This window comes from Acipenser ruthenus, chromosome 4 (assembly GCF_902713425.1).
Source record: "Acipenser ruthenus chromosome 4, fAciRut3.2 maternal haplotype, whole genome shotgun sequence".
Lineage (NCBI taxonomy): Eukaryota > Metazoa > Chordata > Actinopteri > Acipenseriformes > Acipenseridae > Acipenser > Acipenser ruthenus.
Genome location: NC_081192.1, coordinates 51,765,569 through 51,775,534, shown reverse-complemented (window position 1 = coordinate 51,775,534; position 9,966 = coordinate 51,765,569).

Below are 9,966 nucleotides of genomic sequence, written 5' to 3'. Positions count from 1 at the left end.
GATGGTGTTCTGAGGAAGGTGTGCAGTGTTAGGCTTGCGCCAAACATAGCGCTTAGCGTTCAGGCCAAAAAGCTCTATTTTGGTCTCATCAGACCATAGAATCTTCTTCCACTTGTTCTCAGAGTCTCCCACATGCCTTCTGGCAAACTCTAGCCGAGATTTGATGTGAGTTTTTTTCAACAATGGCTTTCTTTTTGCCATTCTCCCATAAAGGCCAGTTTTGTGAAGCACCCGGGCTATTGTTGCCGTATGCACAGTGTCTCCCAGCTCAGCCGTGGAAGAATGTAACTCTTTTAGAGTTGCCATAGGCCTCTTGGTGGCCTCCCTGACTAGTGCCCTTCTCGCCCGGATACTCAGTTTTTGAGGACGGCCTGTTCTAGACAGATTCACAGTTGTGCCATATTCTCTCCATTTCTTAATAATGGACTTTACTGTGCGCCGGGGGATATTCATTGCCTTGGAAATGTTCTTATATCCTACCCCTGATTGGTGCTTTTGAAGAACCTTATTCCGGATTTGCTTTGAATGTTCATTCGTCTTCATGATGTAGTTTTTGTTAGGAATAAAATGTGGAAAAGTCCAAGGGGGGTGAATACTTTTGAGAGCCACTGTACTTACTGTAAAATATGGTGGTGGATCTTTGATGTTATGGGTCTGTTTTGCTTCCACTGGTCCTGGGGCACTTGTTAAGGTAAATGGCATCATGAACTCTACCCAATACCAGGACATTTTAGCCAAAAACCTGGTTGCCTCTGCCAGGAGGCTGAAACTTGTCCACAAGTGAATCTTCCAGCAAGACAATGACCCCAAGCACACATCAAAATCCACAAAAAAATTGACCACAAAATCAACATTTTGCAATGGCCATCTCAGTCTCCGGACTTGAACCCCATTGAAAACCTGTGGTTTCAATTGAAGAGGGCAGACCAAAGGATATCAAGGATCTGGAAAGATTCTGTATGGAGGAATGGTCTAAGATCCCTCCTGATGTGTTCTCCAATCTCATTAAACATTATAGAAAAAGACTCAGTGCCGTTATCCTTGCAAGGGGAGGGTGCACAAAGTACTGAAAACAAGGGTGCAAGTAATTGTGACACTTCATTTTTTTTTTTTTTTTTTTTGGAAAAAAATTATAATTTAATGTTGGTTGATTCCATTGAATCATTAATAAAGTCAAATATATTCCACATGTTGGAAAATTACAATATAGCTCAGTACTGATATTATTTATTTTATACAGTCTTTTTTGCTCATCTTTATCAAGGGTGCCAATCATTTTGGAGGTGACTGTGTATATATATATATATATATATATATATATATATATACACACACACACACACACACACACACACACACACACACACACACACACACACACAGTGCTCACCCGTTATAAAGCGCCTCGTTATAGTGCGGAATCAGTTATAACACGGTAGGGTCGTGGCTCCCATTTGCTCAATAATGCTGTTACAGTAGCCCATTTATACTCGTTATAAGGCGGAACACAAATAGCACGGTCTTGTAACTACGACTCCCCACTATAGCGTTATATATATATATATATATATATATATATATATATATATATATATACATATACACACACTACCGGTCAAAAGTTTTAGAACACCCCCATTTTTCCAGTTTTTATTGAAATTTAAGCAGTTCAGTCCAGTGAATAACCTGAAATGGTACAAAGGTAAGCGGTAAACTGCCAGAGGTTAAAAAAAAAAGTTTAGGTTACCAAAAACTGAAAAATAATGTACATTTCAGAGTTATACAAAAAGGCCTTTTTCAGGGAACAAGTAATGGGTTAACAACTTACAGCTGTTCTGCAGCAATGGAAGTAAATTAAGCCTTGAAAGTTGATGCTAACAATTCCTACAGGTGTCCCAACTTTTGTTGATTACTTACAAACCCTCTGTCTGTATAAAAGCAGTGTTGTTTCATTATTTGGACAGTATTGTACTGCAGGAAGTAGTATATTGCTCTCATAATGGCGAGAACAAGGCAATTAACAAAGGAAGACAGACAGACAGACCATTATAACCCTTAAAAGTGTAGGTCTTTCCTTTAGAGAAATTGCAAAGAAAGCCAAGGTGTCAGTGAGTACAGTTTCCTACACCATCAAAAGGCACTTGGAAACTGGAGGAAACTCTGACAGGAAGAGGTCTGGCAGACCCAAAGCCACAACAGAATCAGAAGACAAGTTTCTGAGAGTCAACAGCTTGCGTGATAGGCCGCTTACAGGACAACAGCTTCAAGCACAGCTTAACACTGGTCGAAGTAAGCAAGTCTCAGTTTCAACTGTGAAGAGAAGACTTCGAGCTGCAGGTTTGACAGGTCGAGTGGCAGTAAGAAAGCCATTGCTAAGATGGCAAAATAAGAAAAAGAGGCTTGCCTGGGCCATGAAGCACCGCCAGTGGACTACTGAAGACTGGAAGAAGGTCTTATGGACCGATGAATCAAAATTTGAAATCTTTGGAACATCACGCAGGGTTTTTGTACGCCGTCAAGTAGGCGAAAGGATGGTTCCTCGGTGTGTGACACCAACTGTCAAACATGGAGGCAGCGTGATGGTCTGGGGCTCTTTTGCTGGATCCAGAGTCGGCGACTTGCACAGAGTGAGTGGCACCCTGAACCAAAACTGCTACCACAGCATTTTGCAGCGCCATGCAATACCCTCTGGTATACGCCTAGTTGGTCAGGGGTTCATCCTACAGCAAGATAATGACCCAAAACATACCTCCAGGCTATGTCAGAACTACCTTAGAAGAAAAGAACAAGACGGTAGGCTTCAAATCATGGAATGGCCAGCACAGTCTCCAGACTTAAACCCCATCGAGCTGGTAAATTTTGGGTTAACTTTTGTTAAACAAAACAATTCCATGATTTCTTTTTTATCTCCAATTGTTTATTTGTTCTGTGCTTTAATTTCAGAGTACATTGAGACATTAAACTGCGTAAATTTCAATAAAAACTGGAAAAATTGAGGTGTTCTAAAACTTTTGACCGGTAGTGTATATATACACTGTTGTCCTGTCCCCCTTTATAACGCCACCCTTGCATACCGCCAGCTATTCTCTCTGAACAAATGTCACCAATATGAAAACAGTGCTATTTGTACCTGTTATATCGTCACCCCTCCACCACCTGCCAACTTCCTAAGCCAAGCAAACGTAAATATAAGCAGTGTAGTTTCCCTCATTGTAGCATCTGCAAAATAATCATGGCCAATTAAAACAACAAAGTTGTGCAGTTAACCTTTGACTCGCTTTCCTAATTAATTTTTAACTGAACGTTCATACCAGTCATCAACACTCCCGCTCCTAAAGCAAAACATAAAGTACAAAATGGCGAGTCAACTCTACATATGACACCAGAGCAAAAGAAAAAAATCTGCATGTATGCATCTGAAAATAAGAAATCAAGTCAGCAAGACATCGCAAATGTTTTCTCGCCTAAGGAACCATCCAGGAAGTGCGGTAAGAATTGTCTTACTGCACACCCTGGAGTGGGTTATTTCGCTTATAAAATGGCTACATTTTTTTTTTAATAATTACACAAACTAGCTTTTTTAAGGAAAAAAATAAGAAATATATTATGTATCCTTCCACTGAGAAAATATAGTCCCTGAAGACTGTTTGATTGTAACATATATTTTGTACTTTTTTTTTATTTGCCATAAACATTACATTGAACATTGCCATTTATAGTAACATTTTCGAGATTAAATGACATTTGTGAATTGAAAGCAGACTGATTTCCCACATCTGAGGGAGGATATATGGAATAGCCAAACACTGCACTGCACTGGAACTCGAGGGAGGGGCTTTTATTCTTTTTTGTGTGTAGGAAATGATCCTACTCTTCAAGAGAAGCTGGCCAATAATTTCTGAGGCTGGTAACTGGCATAATTTCCCTAGATTGTAAACCAGCATTAGATTATATGTGGACTAAACGACTTCCATGTCAGTTTGCACAGTGCCGCTGTCCTTCCCGTCCGTGGTGAGCACAACAGAATTCTATGTCAAACAGGGAGCAGGAGAGATTTTAATTTTGTCTTAAATATGATTCTGAAATCAGAGGGTAGTGGTGAGATGTATCTGTTGTGTCAAATTTAAAAATTACATACTCGCTAGTCAGTTTTATAAGGTGATATTTAGTTTAATAAGTAGATGCCACTGCTGCATATACAGTATATTACATGATGATTGAGGCTTGTGTGGTGATTTCTCAGATGTCTTTTGAATAGTGTTACTGCTACTGCTTGCCTCAGAGTTTTCTTTGTACTGTTCTCTGAGTAAATAAATCCCACAGTATATTTGCCCATTTTTCTGCAATTCTTAGTGACAGAGATGAAAGAAAAAAAAAAGATTGAGTGATTTAAATGCTGTTTCAGTTGTATGTTGACATTTTTACCTACAGAAACACTGTTTAGATAATTGTTACTATTAAGGTGTAGTAATATTAATAGATCAGGTAAGTAAGTTGGTCTATGATGTCATAGCTGTGCGGTAAGACAATTATCACGGTCATGTGATCTTGTTCAGCCAATCACAGCACTTCATTTATTCAAGCTATTTTATAAATACTGTTAATTGAAGGACAACTGGAGACATTCTAATGGATAAAAACAAATGGCTTACCTTGATGGAACGGGTCGATTTGTTAAATCTGAAAAAGGCTTGATGCAGTCTAAAATAAGTGACTTTTATAAACCACAGTAAATGTTAAAAAAAAAAGTATGGTAAGAGGTTTGTTTGTTTACGTGCAAGTTTTGCACAAATGAAGGCTGACTTAAACTAAAGCATCAGTTTTGTAAACAGTAGAATAGTTTTTTTTTCGTTTAAAAAAAGGGTTTGCCTGTACATATTCAACGTTTTTTTTTAACTGCTTAAAAAAGAATGCTGTCGAGCTTAAATTGCTTTGTGAAATAAATAGATGGCATCGTTCAATGGGGGATAGTATTCAGCAGGCTTACACTTGTCCTACAAACAGTAAAGTTCAAATGACAATACAGTAAACAAAAAAAAATTCGCTTTTTTTAATGGAATTGTTGTTTGGGTGATTTGAAACTAAATGAGTGTTTTATTTATTTATTTATTTATTTATTTATGTATTTTAAGTATAAACTGTTCCTTAAAAGTAACCATGTATGTTTCATACAGATGGGAAAAGATGATAAAACAACACCATACTGTTGTACTGCTGACAGAATAACTAAAACAGGTCAGAGAGCCATTAGCAAACTCAGACCAGACTGTTGACTCAGAAATGTCTTCATCTAGACAATGTGGGGAAGCTATAAACAAGGCCAACAAGATGCTCGGATATATTGTGAAAAGTGTTGAATTTAAATCAAGGGAAGTAATGTTAAAACTTTACAATGCATTAGTAAGACCTCACCTAGAATATTGTGTTCAGTTCTGGTCACCTCGTTACAAAAAGGATATTGCTGCTCTAGAAAGAGTGCAAAGAAGAGCAACCAGAATTATCCCGGGTTTAAAAGGCATGTTGTATGCAGACAGGCTAAAAGAACTGAATCTATTCAGTCTTGAACAAAGAAGACTACGCAGCAATCTGATTCAAACATTCAAAATCCTAGGTATAGACAATGTCGACCCAGAGGACTTCTTTGACCTGAAAAAAGAAACAAGGATCAGGGGTCACAAATGGAGATTAGATAAAGGGGCATTCAGAACAGAAAATAGGAGGCACTTTTTTACACAGAGAATTGTGAGGGTCTGGAACCAACTCGCCAGTAATGTTGTTGAAGCTGACACCCTGGGATCCTTCAAGAAGCTGCTTGATGAGATTCTGGGATCAATAAGCTACTAACAACCAATCGAGCAAGATGGGCCGAATGGCCACCTCTCGTTTGTAAACTTTCTTATGTTCTTATGTTCGTGTGTTAAGAACTAGTACTGTAGTTAAAAAAAAAAAAAAAGATTAATATTTTATTAAAATGGCCTGGATATACTGTAATTGTATAACTAAAAGAATTTTATTGCAAACATAGAAGGTTGTGTGGTTTTTTTTTGACCCTCACTATAACGCCACCCTCGCTTATTGCCCGTTTTTGCCCATGGCCCTTACCTGGCGGTATAAAGAGGGTTGAATGTATATATATATATATATATATATATATATATATAGTAAATATGGACTGGAGAGGAAGGCTATAGTGGAAAATTATTGAACCGAGGAAAGACTATTGTTACCGATAGGGTGTTATAATGGCTGAAGCCTATTACGTCATAATATATACAAGAAGCTTAAATAACTTCACATATATGCTTAAAATTAAAATGTTCCCAGAGAGACAAAACAAATATCATAAGCTTTAAAGAGTGATAACCAACGATTAAATATTATTACTGATCATTCTTTTTATTTTGACAAATATATTTCACTGTCAGGTCTTGTTTAAGAATACAACAGGTATAGTTTCAGAGGGGAAAGTATCTAAAAATGAATAATGCCAGAAACCATTAGAGTGCCATGACACAAGGCGGAGTCCATCATTAGACCTGAGGTGGATGAGGTTTTAATATAGGCATTTCACTGTTTGTATTTTAATTTCATTTTAGAAAGAGAAAATATATGTCCTAATAGGAACATTTTTGCAAGTACTGTTTTGAATTTTGATTTCTGTGCTTAAAAAAAAAAAGGTTTACAGCTTCAAACTCGTTTTTTTTTTACCTGTACCAGTTCTATCCAGAAAATGATTAGATCTGTGAAGGAGAAACATTGAAGTTGGAAAGCCATGTTAACTTACCTGCAGTCTAAGTTAACTCTGGCTCAGTTCCTGCTGCTCTTAAGCTTGCCCGAGTTACACCGGTACTCAAAATACCCTCCCTTGACCCAGCTGACTTATCTAATTTCTGTCCTATCTCCAATCTGACATTTCTCTCCAAAACTCTCAAAAGGGCTGTAGCCAGTCAGCTGATGAAACATCTCACGGATATCAATCTGCTTGAATCTCTACAGTCTGGCTTCCGGCCGCACCACAGTACTTAAAATGCTCTGCTCCGGAATGTGAATGCTTAATGCTGATGCTGGTACTCCATCTGTGCTTGTCCTCCTTGACCTAACAGTCACTTTTGACATCATAGATCATGGCATTCTTCTTGACTACCTTCAGAAGTATGCTGGGATCTCTGGAACCTGTCTCCTGGATGTCCTCTTATCTATCCGGATGCATGCAGTTTGTTTTCTATGCGGGATGCAGTGGTGTCGCAAACCCAGTCACTTGTGGTGTCCCTCAAAGATCTGTTCTTGGGCCCCTTCTCTTCAATATCTACATGCTTCCCTTGGGTCACCTCATCCACCAACACAGCCTCATGTTTCACTCCTATATTGACGACACCCAGCTCTACTTAAAACTTGACCCTGGAAGCCCCTCTGCCATGGTCCGGCTCTCGGCTTGCATTCAAGACATCAAGGCCTGGATGTCTGCCAATTTTCATCAGCTGAACACTAGCAAATCTGAACTCCTTCTAGTAGGATCTAAAACTCAACTTAAGAATCTCAATATAGCTGCCTTGAACCTCAGAAATTGTCTGCTGCTGCCTTCCCCCACAGTACGAAGCCTTGGTGTACTTCTTGACAGCAACCTCTCCTTTGATGCCCACATCTCGTCTGTGGTCAAATCTTCCTTCTACCATCTTCGAAACATCTCCAAAGTCCGTCCCTAGCTTTCACTCCGGACTGCAGCTAGTTCAGAATGCCGCTGCCAGGATCCTTACCAGATGTAAAAACATGATCACATCACCCCCCGTCTTGCCCAGCTGCACTGGCTACCTGTAAAGTTCAGGATTATTTTCAAAACTCTCCTGCTCACCTACAATGCCCTTCATCACACATGTCCCAAGTACCTTCTCAACCTGCTGACCTGCTATGTCCCTGCCCGCAATCTGAGGTCCTCCGACTCTGGCCTGCTTGCTATCCCCAAGCAAAAGTGCACCACACTTGGAGAACGCTCATTTAGCTTCATGGCTCTGACTCGCTGGAACTCTCTCCCAGCTTTGGTGCATGATGCTCCCACCGTTGCTCGCTTTAAATCAACTCTCAAGACCCACCTGTTCTCTCTTGCTTTCCATGCTCTTTAAGCCTGATATCTGCTATTAGCTGCTGTGTTGTTGCTATTATTTCATGTATTGTGCTATTATATCATGTATTATGCATTTTCCACTGTATTTCATGTATTATGCATTTTTTGTTTTTACTGTATATCATGTATTATGCATTTCTCTGTATTTTAAGTATTATGGATTTTCTTGTTGTTACTGCATCTTGTAAAGAGCTTTGTGATGGTGGTCCACTATGAAAGAAGCTGTATAAAATAAAGATTGATTGATTGATTGATCTTAGCACGAAAAAAAGTGTGGCTACTTTTGTATATTTCCATTCAAAGGGAATGATTGACAGTTTGAAACCTCGCCCCTAGAATCACGGTACGCCATCAATATATAATTAAGAATTTGCAGCTATGATAATGCTGCAGTCTAACTTAACATCAACCCTAAATATATAGTAGTACAGTCAAGTTGAATGGGGTTGCTTTTTTCAGTAAATTGTGTAGTTCATTAAAAATGCTGAGTTATACATTGAAGCCATTACACTTCTAGTAGTATTAATTCAAGTTTTTGTTTTGTAAAATTGGTTCCTGTCAGGGAAATGCAACGTAGCATCAATACACCAAGAAAAATGTGTTTGTTACTTTGAACCTCATACCAGGACAGGAAATATAATAATAAATCATCACAGATTGACTTTTCAGGAACCACAAGCAGCAGAGTAAGTGCGTGCTTTAGGCTTTCTGTACAGCTGTGACCAATGGGTTTGCATCAGCTGTATACTTGTAATAATATGAAAATGCAACATACAAGATTTTAAAAATAATAATAATAAATGCAAAATGACAATAACTATGGGCCAATATGGTAAAAATGAGTTATGAGTTTAAATATACTGTAATGTATAGCTAGTCTACAAATACATTCATACAATGCATACTGTATAGTAATAAAATAGGGATTTTTGTTTATTTTTTGTTTAGGTTTTATACTGTACATATAATGACTCTCAGAAAATGTAGAAAACAGTCACTATTTAATAGTTCACATCCCTCTGTGTTAATTTTCCTTAATAAACAAATAAAATAGTAATTCAAGTTTTTGCTTAAAGCCATAAGGTTCCAAAGACAAAGCTTTTTAAGAGGATGTGTGGCGAGCGTGCCCATATTTAAAAAGCTTATAAACTAACCTAATAACTACGACTGTAAACCAATGTAAACAACGGTTGGCTGTATTGATTACAGTACAGAGCTGTGGGACAGCAAAACGGATAAACTACAGACTGGTGAATATGTTACTGCACTTAAAGTTACAGATGTATTAATGTTAAATGCTAACTAGTTGCTTTCTAGTTTGTATAATATGATTTTTTCTCTTTTTCATAACACATGGCTTAAAAGTTAAGCTCTTCCTGCTCAGTGATTCTTTCAGTATATCTTTCACACACACTATGACAGAGATCAAATGATTTTTGGTGTTAGATCTCCCTCTCGACCTGTGAGGGCACGGTGTAAGAGGAACAGAGTACCCTTAATTAAATGGCACAACAATTTATTCCGTAGGGTAGGTGGAAGTCGGTCATTTAGGAGAGGGACGGAGCTTCGGTATCCAAACTCAATGACCCTGATGGTAAACGGCGGGGCATCCAAGGATTGGAGGAGCGGATGCGCTCGTTAATTTAGGGGTCATGAGCGAGGATATAAATAGGGGGGGTAGCGTACGTGATATGTTCCTTTGTGAATGGTTAGAAAGAATCAAAAGGAAACCCTGCAATTTGTGAGAACCGTGAGTGTTGTATTTGTTAGTCTGTCTTGTAACATTGTTCTGTTTGTGTTGTTTTAAGACTACTAACACTATCCGGAGCTGCAGCCGCAGGCCAGCA